Genomic DNA, 15,259 nt, shown 5'->3' on the forward strand with positions numbered 1-15,259 from the left:
TTGCATTGGCATATTGTTTTTGAGAGTGCTGTTTTATAAGCCTGACATAGAATAACTGGGCCCTCATTTGGCTAGCCGTTAGCCTAGCCTGGATGAGCTATGAGCTATTTGACAGAACATCACTTCAAAAATGACCAGACTACTCCTTTAAAGTTCTAAAACCCCTGCTGGTGATATTTAAACAAAACTGCTTAAAAGTAAAGTTGCCATTGCCGTTTATAAATTTAATTAACTAACCGTGATTGAAATTAAAACTGTGGCGTGTTGGATTTTAACACCAACAAAAAGCTAAAAGAATCAGTGCTAATACAAAATTCTAATAACGATGAATGTCTGAGTTTTCTTTGTTCTATTTTTTTTTATTAAATCAAAGATAAATTGACTTTGGAAGCTTTAAATATGACGCCACGTCCTTTTTCATCACTGTATTTTTCAGCCTATAAGTCACGTTTTTTTGCCTAATTAGCATGCCCTTCGACTTAAACGCCGAAGCGACTTATTTATGAATTTTTCTCATATTTATAAACCAATTCTTGGCTGTGATACGACAGTTTTCACTCATTCTGACTGAAAATATTGAACACTACCATTTTCAGCCGCTAGATGGCACTCGAAATATGGCATGCCGTTGTGTCATATAATGGGTAAACGTGGCTATTAATGACACAATCGTCTTGCCACCTTCGTCCAGCTCACCTGGAGCAACCGTCAAATGAGCTTCATTTCGTTGCGCCGCCCCGGCAAAATGAAGCTGATATGACCGTTGAAGTGCATTTATTAAGAAAAAGTTCAACTGAGACAACTTTACTATAATTTTGAGCAAACAAATAATTGTTTTTAAAGTGTTAATCTTGTTAAATTATTGTTAAACTCCTCCCGTGCACGCTCCCGCGGCCATCATTTTGCAGCCAATTGATTTTCGGCACAACACCGGTCCACATTTCAGTGTTGTCAGCGGTGACGCATAATAGATGCGACTTATTTATGGATTTTTCCACTTTATTAAACATATTTGGACTGAAGCGACTTTTACGGCGGAAAATACGGTAGTTGCTGGTCTCCAGCTCATTAAAAAAACTTTAGTCTAGACCAGCAGAATGTTGGTGATACTCTAGCAGCTGTTTTTTGGTTGAAGCCGGTGCTTTCAGAGTTTGAAACAAAACTAATTCCTGAGCAAATGTGGCCCTGGTTTAGGTTGAGCTTGTGTGATGAGCTTTAAAGCCGTGTGTGCCAGAGCATAATGCCGTGCTGTTTTAACGAGTTCCACTCTAATAAAAATTAACTTGCCTTTTACGAGCCTCCCTCAACAATCTCACAAGTTTGGCATTTGAGTAAAATGTCAAATTTCTCCAAATGCAGACAGATGAATAATTTCCTTTCTTTTGGCTCAACGTGCCGTTACTGTATATGTCCAACGTGAATGAAAACACAACAAGTAAATTCAGTCTGATTTTATCGTGTGGTCCATGAGCGTGCCGGAATGTGAGCCATAAGTAAAGCAGCGGAAGTGGAGAAAACAATGAGTAAATGAGGTGCGATGGTAAGTATATTATGGGCGAAGACGAGCACAACGTGAGCACGTGCGCTATAAATAAGTCCTCTCAGCAAAAGATGCACGCCACCTCCATTCCCTCCAATAACGACGAGGTTCCACAGCGCTGAGCACAGCCATCATTTAGCTCTAAATGCTAATCCGATTGAATCATTCAGCAGGTCCGTCCTTGGTGGAACCTCACTTTCTTAATCTGCTCAAACTGTATTAAGGATTTAATTTGCATGTGGCCCTAAAAAATAAAAAATACCAGGGCAGACTTTTTAGATAAACGCACATCGACAGCCACAACATTGAATCAGTGGCTCGCTGACTCCTCCACAGGACAGGGTTAAATTAGGAAACACTGCTTCAGTATAGATTTTGTGTGTGTGTGTGTGTGTGTGTGTGTGCGGACATAACAGTAATAAAAACCAACAACGTGTGCACGCTGAGGTCCCATAGGAAGCCAAAAAATGAACAAAGCAAGACTTTTACGCAAGACATTGATTACCAAATCAATAAATGTGGTGTTATGTGTGATCATGACTCAGCACTCCTACACCTTTCATGCATTTATTAGTTTCTGACATATTTTTATTATATTTTTGTACAGCATAATACCTAAACTGAGGGAGGCATTTAGATGAAGGAAAAAACCTGAAGAAAAATCCTTGATTTTCAGATATAAATAAATGAAAGTAACTGCAGGCCAACACGGCTCTTATGCCCACCTGAGCTCATGCAGTGAGCTCGACATCTGTTTACCTGACTCCCTCTTCTTACTGGAGCGTGACCGATCAGAGCTGGGGGGCTCCTGGAGATTTAATATCACTCCTAAATCTGGGATATCTGAGCTACAGCAGAGAAGAATCAAAGATTTACACTATAACTACAAATTTAAAGTAAATTACCCCCCACCCCAAAAAATATTACTTATATTCATTAAACATTTCAAATGAAGGATGTTTGTGTTTAAAGGCTGTATTTAGGTGCAATACTCTACGTGATTTTACTTTAAATATAAGTAACGTTTCTGTTTTATAAGGGCGAGTTGAAGCAAAACACAACGGTCAGTAAGTGCATGCCTGACTGCTAATCCATAAAGACCAGAGAAGTCTACGTATGAGAGCAGCACAATATATTCAAAATGTATCAATATCACATGATCAGTGTTGCAAAGAATTGTGATAAAAATCAGACACAAACTCAGATGGAGCCCCTACACCCCTAACTGCCCAAGGGCTGCACGAAATGTTGAGCTTCATAGAACAGAACGTGGTTTATTGCAAGTGATGACATCATCGTAATGATTTATGATAATATTCCAATTTACTTTTATCTAGGGGTGCACAATAATATCGGCATGGTATCGTATCGGCCGATATTAGCGATAAAGTTAAATATCGGACATTCCACCAAAATAACTCTCTGATATAAAAGTTTTCTGTTTTAATTTTTAATTTAAGAAACTGTCAAGTATATCTATTAATGCACTACTACTTAGGCGATTTTCACTTGTCGCCCGTGAACATGTTGAGTTTAGATTTGTGTAAATTTACAAATGTGCACTGTTCGAGTGTTGTCATTGTGTTAGAGTAAATGTTATGAATAAATTTGACATTAAACATAATCCTAGTTGAAGTGTTACATCATTTTCAGCCCCTTTTTGGCATCTGGTAGCAGGGCAAATTCTCAAAGACCATTCAGAATAATGTAGGATTTTAATTCCATAGCAGAGAAAGCTACGTAGTCTCTGTAAGTTGGTCTAGGAAAAAAATATTGGAATTGGTATCGATTATCGGCCAAATAAGTTTTAACATATCGGCATATGTGGGGGCGAGATGGCGTAGGGGCAGGGCAGCCCACTAGGGACCCGAAGGTCCCGGGTTCGATCCCTGGTCATTGCACATCTCGTGGTGTCTCTGAGCAGGACACCTTATCCCTAGTTGCTCCCTGGGCGCTTTCCATAGCTGCCCACTGCTCCACTTGGTGGTTGATGGGTTAAATGCAGAGAGCCAATTTTGCCATTGTAAGGGAATATACAATGATGACAACACATTATTATTATTATTATTATTATTATATCCGATATTGGCCAAAAATCCAATATCGTGCATCCCTACTTTTTTCCTAATTTGCTTTATGGTGCATTTATTATTGAAATAGATTATTAAGACAAGGGTTTGTAAATGCAAACTACTGCATGCTGCCATAAAAAGTGGGTGATAACTGCCAGTGTTTGGCGTATTTAGGTGTTAGAAAAACATCTCAATGACCACTGGACAGATGTGAATAAAACTCACAGTAATCAATGGATGCTCATCTACAATTAACTAACTTTGGAGTCTACCTAATTGTAGGATTTGGCAAACAAAACAATGTCTAACTCAACGAGGTTTACAGATATTTAGCTAAACTTTGGTGAGGTAGTAGTTGTGAATGATTCCTAACACATACTCCAAGCACCAACAGTGTGTGTTAATATTTCCTTCAGAAATTGATGGTTTTATGAACAAATGCTGCTGTGATTGCTTTATTAATCACATTTCATTGATTTGGCGTTCTTCAGCGTGTAATCAGAGGATATAAATTCTCCGGATTAACATCAAAAGTCAATAATCTTCCCATTTGGTCACTGCTGGGTTTTGTAATGCAGCTTCTTTCAGGTTAAACATTCAGCAACATTTATTGAATAATTTACTCACTTACGTTAGCCTGCTGTTTGGCATTGAAAAGAACAGTTCGCTTTATTCACAGCGTCTGCAGAGCTGAAACGTATGGACAGTGTTTGAACTAAGCATCTCTATCATTTTTATGACAAGAGAAAGTGGCGCCATGGAAAATGTACTCAAACATGACGGCTTTGAAGGCAGAAAAAGCACAAATACGTTAATTAGAATTTTTTTTTTTTCTGCCAATTACAAAATTGTAAATATGATTTTACTAAAATGAACATGCTTTGATTAAAACTAAATAAAATCATGTCAAAATAAACACTCAGCACACTCGGTTTGCACTTTTTATGTTACAATTTTTGCAAACCTCATTACAAGGCGGATTTAAAGCCCCAACTCCGGTAAATTCTAACCTTGCCGTGCACTTCATCCAGCGACATTATGCACCTAATGAAAACCAAGATGTGTAGAGGTTATTTAAAGCCAGCTGGGGACGGTTACTTTTATTGCATGTCTGAACTAATGTCTAAACATGGTTTGCATGTGATAAGAAAGCAATTGTGCACAATAAATATCAATTAAAGAACATAGCGTTCCGTGCACCAGTATCCTCGGGGTTTAACTACTCCCCAGAGCGGAGTCGTTAGCTGAAGTTCGGTTCAAATTTACACATTATGTCAACTAGAACAAGCTTATAAATGACCTCATCAAAAAGTTTTACATAATATTCAAAACTGTATCTTTTGTTGCAGTTTTTGAGGTCAGCTTTTAATAGCAAACTTTGTGAAATGCCATAAAAGAAAAGACCGCTCCTGCCCCACCCCGCTGGGAAAAGACTGTTCTGGCAGACCAAACAGAGTCGGCTGTCGTCGTCTTTGGCCGGGCGACAAGTTGATATTTCATCTGAATGCACGGCGCTCCGAGCACTGATGCAAAAGCTATTACCCAGAGTGCCCAAGTGGATTGGCCAACAGTGCTAATACTGCGCACCGAGGCACTTCAAAGAAATGAAGTGTTCAAGAAAACAAAATGCAGCTCCTATTTCTCATAGACTGTCCACATTACATGAGGATAACACACATTATAAGGAGGGAGGTGTTAAATCAGGATTTAGGTGGTATGAATGTAAAATCAACCTCCAAGTCAAAAAGATTTGTTTCCACTCTTTTTTTTATACGTTGGTAGTCAAAAGATGCAAATGGCTTCATATTCTTTTTACATTACCTTTCCATGCAAATAGTTAAGATATTCTGATAACCCATGAGCTGAACGTTCCCTTTCGTAATAATAAGCTTTAAGGCAAAGTGGATCAAAAATGTAGGGCAGGGGTGCCCAGACTTTTTCATCATGCAGCTACTTTTAAAATGACCAAGTCAAAGTGATCTACCTGCTGTAAGGCCCCGTTTACACAAGAACAACCTCTGGAAACGTTTGTGTTTTTTCAATGTTCATTAGGGGTAATAAACAAAAAACGAGCGGGTTTACACGAAAACGCTGTAGCTTCCATGTCAGTTGGGTTGCCAGATAAGAAATTATGAACTGTGGCTTTAAAATGATAGTATTTTGACCTAAACTGTCATATGTGCTGAGTACAGATACGATGAGGTGTGTGTTGTGTTTTTGTTGAACTAAATAAGACGTTTTAAATTTATCTGGCAACCCTGATGCATGGCTCAACTGCATTCATCGTGCATGCAGCGTCTGCATGATGCATTACGTTCAAACTGGTGAATTACACTAACGTATCTTTGGAGCCTGGATTTTATTATTTTTTACATGGAATTAAATTAGTCTCAAATAAATAATCGAACCGAACCGAAGCAGAAGGCTGCGTTTCAAATGGGGCCTCAGACTGGCTGCCCTGTTTGTCAATCAAGTGACCCATAATACCTTTTGAGATGGACAGGTAGATCACGATCAACGTATTGGGCACCCATGGTGTAGGGAATGCACCAATCAATTGGCTGGTGACCAATAAATTGGCTAGTTTGCCAAATAACTATCAGATGCAACAATTAACTCACCCCCCCCCCCCCCCCACTGGTTTGAGAACACACCTTAGCTTAGTGGCTTTAAAGAATCCGATTCGCCCTCTGGTTTATCGTACCACAGCTAAGTGTTATTTTGTGCGAGCAGTAGCACAACTTTGGTAGCAACGTTTTTAGCAAATGAAGCAAATTTAAAATAAGTTGTAATATTCACAAGATATTTTTTATTATTGAAATTGCAAGAGATGTGTGAGGCTGTTCATTAAATGTTATTGAAATATCAGAGTTGGCCAGAATCAAGTGTAGCTCCAATACCACGTAGCTAAAGAGTTAGCCAATAGGTTAGATTGAAATGTAGTACATTGGTCGGGGCCCTGGGGACATTATTTTAAAGATAGCCGTACTAACAGCTTACAGCAGATACAACTTACTGTTTATATTTAATTTAATGGCAGTGCCTCCACTTAGCAGGAAATTATGACGTTACACTTTGTTTAACCCACTAAGAATTTAATTTGATTCACATATAAAACTAAACAAAACAACAACTTTTCAAACATAAAATTCAACCCCAAATAACCTGGTGCAGGCCTGAATCGATGCTTGTGTGGGTGGGAGCTCGTTCGCTCACTGAGCAAATAAAATAAAAAGTGCGTGCATTGGTTTAGTTTTGAACTCACAAATCCTTCGGTTCGAGATTGGATCAGGAGAAAAGTTAGATGTGGAGATCCCTTTTAATATGGCACTGAGTAAAGTAAGTAGGCAGGTGATGTCACACGAACACCGAGGTCCTTCCTGGCAGGAACCTCAATGGTGGGAACCCAACGGCTGAATGGGGAACTTCTACTCGTCCAGGAAGTCCAAAGATTAGCTCCTGGTCCACTTTCATATGCTTCTTAAAGTCCGTTAGAGTTGGCAACTCTGCATTAACCATTGTAATGGACAGCTTTACTCTGTTATTGTCCCATGTCTGCGATGCTGTGCTCTGTGACTTGTCTGGTTTTTCACACTGAACCACGTTTCATGCAGCGTACCATTAATCCCACCCACTCCCATCTGATTGGGCAAAATAAAATGCTTAATCCAATACAAAACAAAACTGAACAAGATTGACACTTGGCACAACTCAAAGAGTAGGTTGTAATTCTTCCATACGTCACCTTGTGCGTCACTCCTCAAACAAACTTTTATGTAACATTCAAGGAACGTAGTAAAAATGACAACTGCCTGTTTTAGTCGGCTTGAACTAGATTTTCTTGACCAAATATGAACTGTTTTTAAAATTATACATTTTTAAATGGCAAAAGAGTTCCACTTTTATCACTTAGACATTGTTTTTAAACTCAAATGATATTACTATGAACCCAGTCCATTACCTTTGTTTGTACTATATAGCACAGTTGAAACTGGGCTACACAAGTATGGCAAGTCAGAGCTTTACAAAAATCAGGAATCTAAATTGGCCCAATTTTGCACTAACTGATTAGTTCAAGTTCACAAGAAGCTTGGATATTATGCACAACATTAACACACTTTAAAATACAAAATTTTTCTTTTTCTCAAGATGCACTCAACAATAAATATATAAATCAAGAGTTAGAAGTATATATGTTACAAGCTACCAAGGCCCCATCATGAACAGTGACTATTATAATAAAACACCTTTTTTACACACTTAAAACCCGTTATCTAACACCCATAAATTTGGAGATTGTAGTCAGCTGCTGTTTTGTTTCCCCTGCAAAAGCATAAAACACGATTTATGACAAAAGCTCACTTCATCACCACATGAGCGGCACGTACATGCAGGAGGAGCAGCCCGTCCTGAATACACGCTGTACCGCACATCAGAAACAAGATTTGAAAAGTGGAGCATGGCTGACTAATCAGAGCGGTAATGGCAAAATACAGCTTAAATGGGGCAGCCTATTAAAAATTGAAATAAAATGAGAAGTCATTTCTGTTAGCGCCGTTATTCTAGTGGGGGATGTAGGAACTATAGTGAACTAAAACTACTTGAGCAGAACAAAAAAGGGCAGAGGTGATCCTGTTGTGACAAGATTTTAATAAAGTTAAAAGGAATGTTTATGTTTATGCACATTTTGGTGAGGATTAATCAATCTGTGCCTCACAACTACAGTAAATGGTACAATCTGCTGATTTTTGGCAGACAACTGGTCTTATGTTTGCCATTTTAAGATTTCTTCCAGCTTCCTTATTTATCATTTACTAGGGACATTTACAACAGAGAAAATAATCCCCCCAAAGCTTTGTATTATTTCAGTTTATATGAGATACAGTTTGACCCTTTTAGTTGGGTACTATTTACATCCCAAAAGTTGTTGAAAGTTACCATTAGACTGAGACGTAGAGAGAAATCCCAAGATCACAAGTTCACAAATTGTTAAATGTTTTCTCATATCATTGGTTTTCAAGCTACTTGTGAACTTCTGCCACCAGTTTATTTACTTATGGAAACAGCCAAAAGGACCAATAATAGGTCAAGAGTAGTGAAGTCCATGGAAGAGCCATTTGGGAAGTCAATTTTGATGTATTTTGAAGTATATTTTCATCAGATTATATATTATCTTACTTAAATGTGTGATGATTTGTATCTTATAGTATATTTTCATTTGCTAAAACAAAGTGGACCATTTCCTACAGACGTTCTGTTTCCCATAGGAAGGACTTTCAGATACACAACCATACAAATACGACCATTTTTAGCTCATGGGTGGAGAACTGGTCAAATGACGTAGTACAGGGACTTCCCATACGTCAACGGTGACGACTAGTGGGAGGTGCAGCCAGTTCTGAAGAAAAGTGTGTGTTAACTGAGCTTCAGCGCCACTTTTGGCTGGGACCGCGCGGTGGTGCCAGGGTGGCCCTGCGCTGTTATGAATTTGTACTTTACATGTGTAGTTAAAGTAAACCTTTAACTACACAATCGCCTCCTCCGTGCCTGCTCCAGACCATTAGAATACAGGAGGTAAAATCGTACATACTCGTACAAATGTATTCTCAGATTTGCTGGACAGCCAGTATATCATATATCACAGGCTGGAGATAAAACTTGGGTTAGAAATTTTCGAAACATTAGACGAGTTGAAAAAAAAATGATGAAATGGTAAATTTACCAATCTAGCAGAAGTTGTACAATAACTGTGTTTGAATGCCAAGTTCTAATGTTATGGTACTCCACTGCCCTGGTTCATACAGTTGTCCTACGTGTGCTTAAAATACATATTTTAAAGGCAAAATGGGATTGTAAAATAAAATTGGAAAACAAAATGACTGCCAATAAACTTGGCTCTGCTTGGTCCAGCATGAAAGCCACAGCTGGCATAAGTAACGCAAAACAAGGAAGCACTGTCACTTTAGAAGGCTTCGACTCGGACGATGAACCAGCAAATGTCCTTAACTGTTTTTATTCCACCCGCTTTGGATGTTATCAGCCATTAAATGGCCGTTATTAGTTGCTGTCATCTCCATATGTAGCGGTCAGACTGCCCCTCCTGTACCTCCCAGTTAGGTTTAGAGTCTTGGTTGGGTTTAGGCACAAGGGTAAGGGGGTTAAGTTTAGGGTTGGTCCTCAGGGTCAGGTCAAGTCAAGTCAAGTCATCTTTATTTGTAGAGCACAATTTAAAACAGATAAACTGTTATCAAAGTGCTTACAAGGTGTAAGCTTACGTTTAGGAAAAGGGTTACATATGCTGAAAACAACTAAAAAGACACTTCCTGGTTTACCCCCGTGTGACGCTGCCTATTATCAGCGGTAATAACGTATCTTTAAACCTACTAGGAGGTAGGTGGGACAGTTTGACCGCTACATATAGGGATAACAACTAATAACGGCCACTTAATGGACTGATAACATCCGAAGCCGCTCTTTTATTCTCGTTTTGATTTTAGCAAAGAGGAGCAGGAAGTGAGACAAACATGAACACAGTCTAACGTGGATATTGTGAAGACTTTCTCTCCTATAAGCATTAACAAGAGTCGGGGACTTGACGACATTTGTTGTCGGCTGCACAAATCTCGTGCCAAATAATCGTGCCCGATCTTTTATCAGATTTTCAACAAGTCCTTGCTGACTCGGCATGTCCCAAAATGTTGGAAGGATGCGGTGATCGTCCCTGTCCACAAAACAAACTGCCCTAAGACCCTAAATGATTTTAGATCCATTGCATTGACGTCCATTCTGATGAAAACTTTAAAAACTGGTCAAACGGAAAACGACCTGGATCCTCTGCAGTTTATTCATAGACCACGCAGAGGAGTCGAGGACGCCGCAGTCGCTTTTTAAACACCTGGAAGGAAAGGAAACGCATGCATGGCTTGTCTTCATCCATTTGTCATCTGCTTTTAACACCATTGAACCTCACACTTTAGCAGCGAGGCCTTTAGAACAGTTTGATACTGGTTTGAATCTTGTGGATTTAAGGAACTGGACAAAGGGAGTGAGAGTGCACGGCTCTCTGTCGGCTCAGGTCCATTCCTCCACCGGCTCCCCACAGGGTTGACTTCTGTCACCGCTCCTGTTCATCCTCTGCACAAACGTGTCATAGCAGCAGGGATGGCAGACTTATTTTAAAGTATGCAGATGACGCCATCATTGTTAGTCCGCTTGATGAAAATGGACCGTGCCACGGCCTCGTGGTTCAGGACTTCATCCAAGTGTGATGAATCGCTTGTGCAGATGAATATTCTAAAAACTAAAGACGTGCCTATTGATTTTAGAAAACACCCTCAGGCACAAGAAATGACTTGTCAAAGGTTCAGACAGTGGGACGAGTTGATTCATACAAATATCTGGGTACAGTTATTGACAGTAAACTGACCTGTGAGACAAACTGGGAACCAGCACCAGTTTTGTCCTCCTTTTACATCGACTGTTGACTCTGTTTCATCGTGCTTTCATTGAATCCGTTTTATTTTCCGCTTGGCGTCCTGGCTCGACAATGTTCCTAAAATAGGAACTGTCTGAACCAAATAGTGAAGTGGTCCTGCAAGAATCCCTGAACTCCAGGCCGGTACAGAGGTAAACCTGCACTGCCTCGTTTGAAATAGTTTATAAACTTTTGTTGTGTTAATTTTTTTAGATTTTGCAGTGATTACCATTACAAAGATACTGAAATTTAATTAAAGCAAAATCTGCTTGTCATAGTTAATTTTATGTGTGCAAGTTGAACCAGCAGTGATGTCTAAGATAAACCATTGAAACAAGGTAAAAAATAAAAAAACTGGACCAAGCTAAATGTAAAATGAGTGACAAGGAGGCAGTAGATGCTGTGTCACTGATGGATCCAGTTTCCTGTGAGTACTGGTCAATTAAACAAACAAATCAGCTGGCTGAGTGTTTGATTCAAACGGGAAGTATAAAACTGGACTTTTCTGACAGATACCGTCGGAAAATCTGAACCGTGCACCATAAACTGATGTGCAAGTTCATGAATTTGATTTCTACTCCCCTCACCATAAACGGCTGCAGACACGACACAGACTAATTGTTTAAAACGCAACGTCTACGCTGAACACAATTTTAAAAAAGCACAATTTTACCTAATATGAAACTGATATGTGATGTAGCAGAACTGATGTCTTATCATTTAGTAGTTTCAGTTCTGGGAAAACAAATAATAAACTGTTGAATAGGGAATAAATCAGTGGATTTAAACTGTAATCGACTGTTTGTTCAGAGCAAAAGGAAGAAAAATAATTTTAAAAAAAAGATTGAATCTGCTCACACAAGGACACCACCAGAGCTACTGAAGGGAAACCACTTTCTGATGCTTTATCTGCAGCGCATGACCTCACCGGCTGACGGCCCAGTCTAAGGTCAGGAGGGAGGCGCAGATGGAACAAATGAGGCATGGCATGTTTACCTTCCTTAAAGTAGCTTTAGCCTATATCATCCAACTATCATCCTCGTCTTTCTTTCGTTTTCTGTACCAGTATTTCTCAGGGTTGTGGATTATTATAGACGTAGCTGACAACCCAAACAAGATGTAAAAGGTTTCTAGAAGCAAACACTGAGGAGAGACGCTGGAGTACTCATTACAGTCAACATGGAGGATGTGCAAACCCTGCAGGCAAGAAAATCAAAATAAAGTCAAATTATCAATACCATGCTGGAATATCAATATAAAGCACTGTTCTGTTGGCTTCTTGCACCAACAATTAATTAAGAATATAAAATAAAAGCTATTTTTGATAAGCAGACCTCACCATAAAGTGGCTAAACACATATTTACCATTGAATAAAAATAAATTTAAAAATAATGAATACTGATAAATTACAACAACATGTTCATGTGGTTCCAATCATCCAGAGTTTTACTGAAAAGATTGGGTGTTTTATTGATTTGGGTAAATTATTTTTTTTTATTTTTGTGGTTAATGACTGAAAGGGAATTGGAAACAGTATTTAACAAAAACTGCAAACAACAAAAGTCCATGCTCAATAATCCAGGTATAAAATCCAACATTTTTCAGTCAGGTCATCTGGACAGTTTCTTTTTTTGTGCTGAAACGTTTCGCCTTCGATCCAGAAGGCTTCATCAGTCAAGGAAACGCACAACAAAACTGATTCTTCCCCCCAACAGCTTACTCCAAAGTGGAACAAACCAGTTCTGCTTGTGATAAGATGGTCTCTTTGGTACGCCCCTCCTCCATTGCCGGCCCTCTTCCTTCCTCTTCAAGACAAGGAAGAGGGCCGGCGGGCCAAAGAGACCATCTTATCACAAGCAGAACTGGTTTGTTCCACTTTGGAGTAAGCTGTTGGGGGAAGAATCAGTTTTGTTGTGCGTTTCCTTGACTGATGAAGCCTTCTGGATCGAAGGCGAAACGTTTCATCACAAAAAAAAGAAACTGTCCAGATGACCTGACTGAAAAATGTTGGAAAAACTGGAGTTGTTTCTGATCATCCTAACCCATTTTAGAATGTTCTTGTTTTGTATTTTGATTACATGAATGTGGTCCTCTCCAAACTTTTCAGTGTTTTTTGTTAAAATCAGACTTTAATTTTTTTTTAAAGAAAAAAAAAACATCTGGAGCTGCACGTACATGGCTTCAGATCACTTTAGAGAAATGCCTAATTTATCGGATTATTTCTGCATTTTACGGTTGATTTCATTCAATTTATCACATTCTGTGATACAGTTTCATTCACTTGTGAAAAAAACAAAAGTGTTTACATTTTATCAACTTTATATCCATTTTCACTCCAGTATAAACATCTATGACCATAAGCCCACACAATTTGAACAGTCCATAAGGATTCTGCACAGGCCTTCTTCATAAATACATGTGGGAAAATAATATTTGTGATTTAACATGTACAGAAGACCACTGAAGTGGACCTCATTTCTTTGTATTTAAGCGCATGAATGGATTTCAAAGGAAATATAATAAAGCGATCATGGGTTAAAATTAAATGCACTGCAGGGACATCATGTAGAGAAAATGAGTTTGGTCCTAAAAACAGCTTATTTGCATGTTAGCAGTGTTCCAGCAGCAGCTTCTGTGCAGCTGTGGGAGCTAAATGACGTCGAAAATGTCGTCCTTAACGAGGAACGTTGCACAAAAGTCCAGAAATTGTTCGCTCACAGAAGCCCCATTGAAGCATGTTTGTAAAAGTCAAATATTCTAGTTGTCACTGGTGTTAAAATAATAATAATTTGCAAACATGATGACATTTACATAGTCTGACTCTTCAATCTTTTTTTTTTTCCCCTCTGCAACGTGACTTTTTGTGTGTGTCCATTAATGATGTCCACTGTAGCAAAACCACCGTAATGAGCAGTCTGTTTGGAAAAAGTGACTTTTTGGAGGTTCTTCTGCCCATTCTGGTCTTCTGCCTTCAGTTTGCTCTCAGCCATGTGGCGGCTGTGATAACACTGACTTTAAACCTCATGAATATTCACAAACATCCATATGTTTATGTATTTTTATCCAAACTCTAACTTTTATAAATTTCTGTAATAGTTAGATCTGGAGTGAAGCTTCATTAAAAAATATGAAACTGAAGGCATATGACACACAACCACTGGTGATGTTAGCCTCTTTCTGGGGGGTGCTCAAGCCCCCCTAAATTTTAAGAAACCATCATTAGGATTTTGTAAGAAAACTCAGTTCTAAACCTTAGATTCACCAAAATATTGAATAAATATAGAATAATGACACTCTTAAATGGATCAGTAAAATCTGATTTATTTAATTTTTTGCATGAGTTGGATCCTCAAAGTGAAACGCCCCTTACCTGCAGGAGCTCCGCCCTCTTTTCCTCCGACAAGATTGTCAGAGGGCTTTCATGAAAAATCATTAGAAATATTGATAAACGTCGTCAGTGGGGATCATGTAATTCAGACAAGTTGCCCTGAATGTTTAGGGTGGAAAAGAATTTATTTCATTTTGCAAACTAAACGGAGTCAGAAAAAATGTAAAAGATGATAAAGGCTGGTGACCTCATGAGCAGCTGATTAAATTAATAAACAGGAAGTACACATGTTCATCTGTAGGAAGGTAACTGCAAGTAAATCCTCCATTTTCTTTCATTATTACATTATTACATATTTAATGGTTAAAATAAAGGTTAACACTTAAAGCTAGTTGTGCTTTGTTTTGTGTGTTTTAAATGTAGACGTATGTTGCAACTTCCGATTACATAAGTTTAGGCTTTGTTTGTTATGATCAGTTGACACTAAACTGAATTTGTACAAAGTGTTTATTAGGTTGTGTAATCTAAAGCAGAGCACTACATCTGTAGCATCTTAGCTAGCACTAGCTTAGTGCTACATTAGTACCGACAGTTGTCGTGGTGGTGGGAGTTAGGATGCATGAGAGAAGCGGAGCATGCTTTATTCACACAAGGAGAGCTGTTGGTCAGGCTACTTCTTGTTACTCTCTAAAATAACTGTTGAATCAAGTGTTTACTTATGAAGGTAAACATAGATGTTTAACAACCATTAAAATACAACAGAACACAGGAAGTGGCATCTACTTTATTCAAAATTTTATGAGGGACTCCTCCACCAGTGACACCCCCCCCTCCCCACTTACAC

This window comes from Nematolebias whitei, chromosome 18, assembly GCF_014905685.2.
Source record: "Nematolebias whitei isolate Nwh7 chromosome 18, NemWhi1, whole genome shotgun sequence".
Classification (NCBI taxonomy): Eukaryota; Metazoa; Chordata; class Actinopteri; order Cyprinodontiformes; family Rivulidae; genus Nematolebias; species Nematolebias whitei.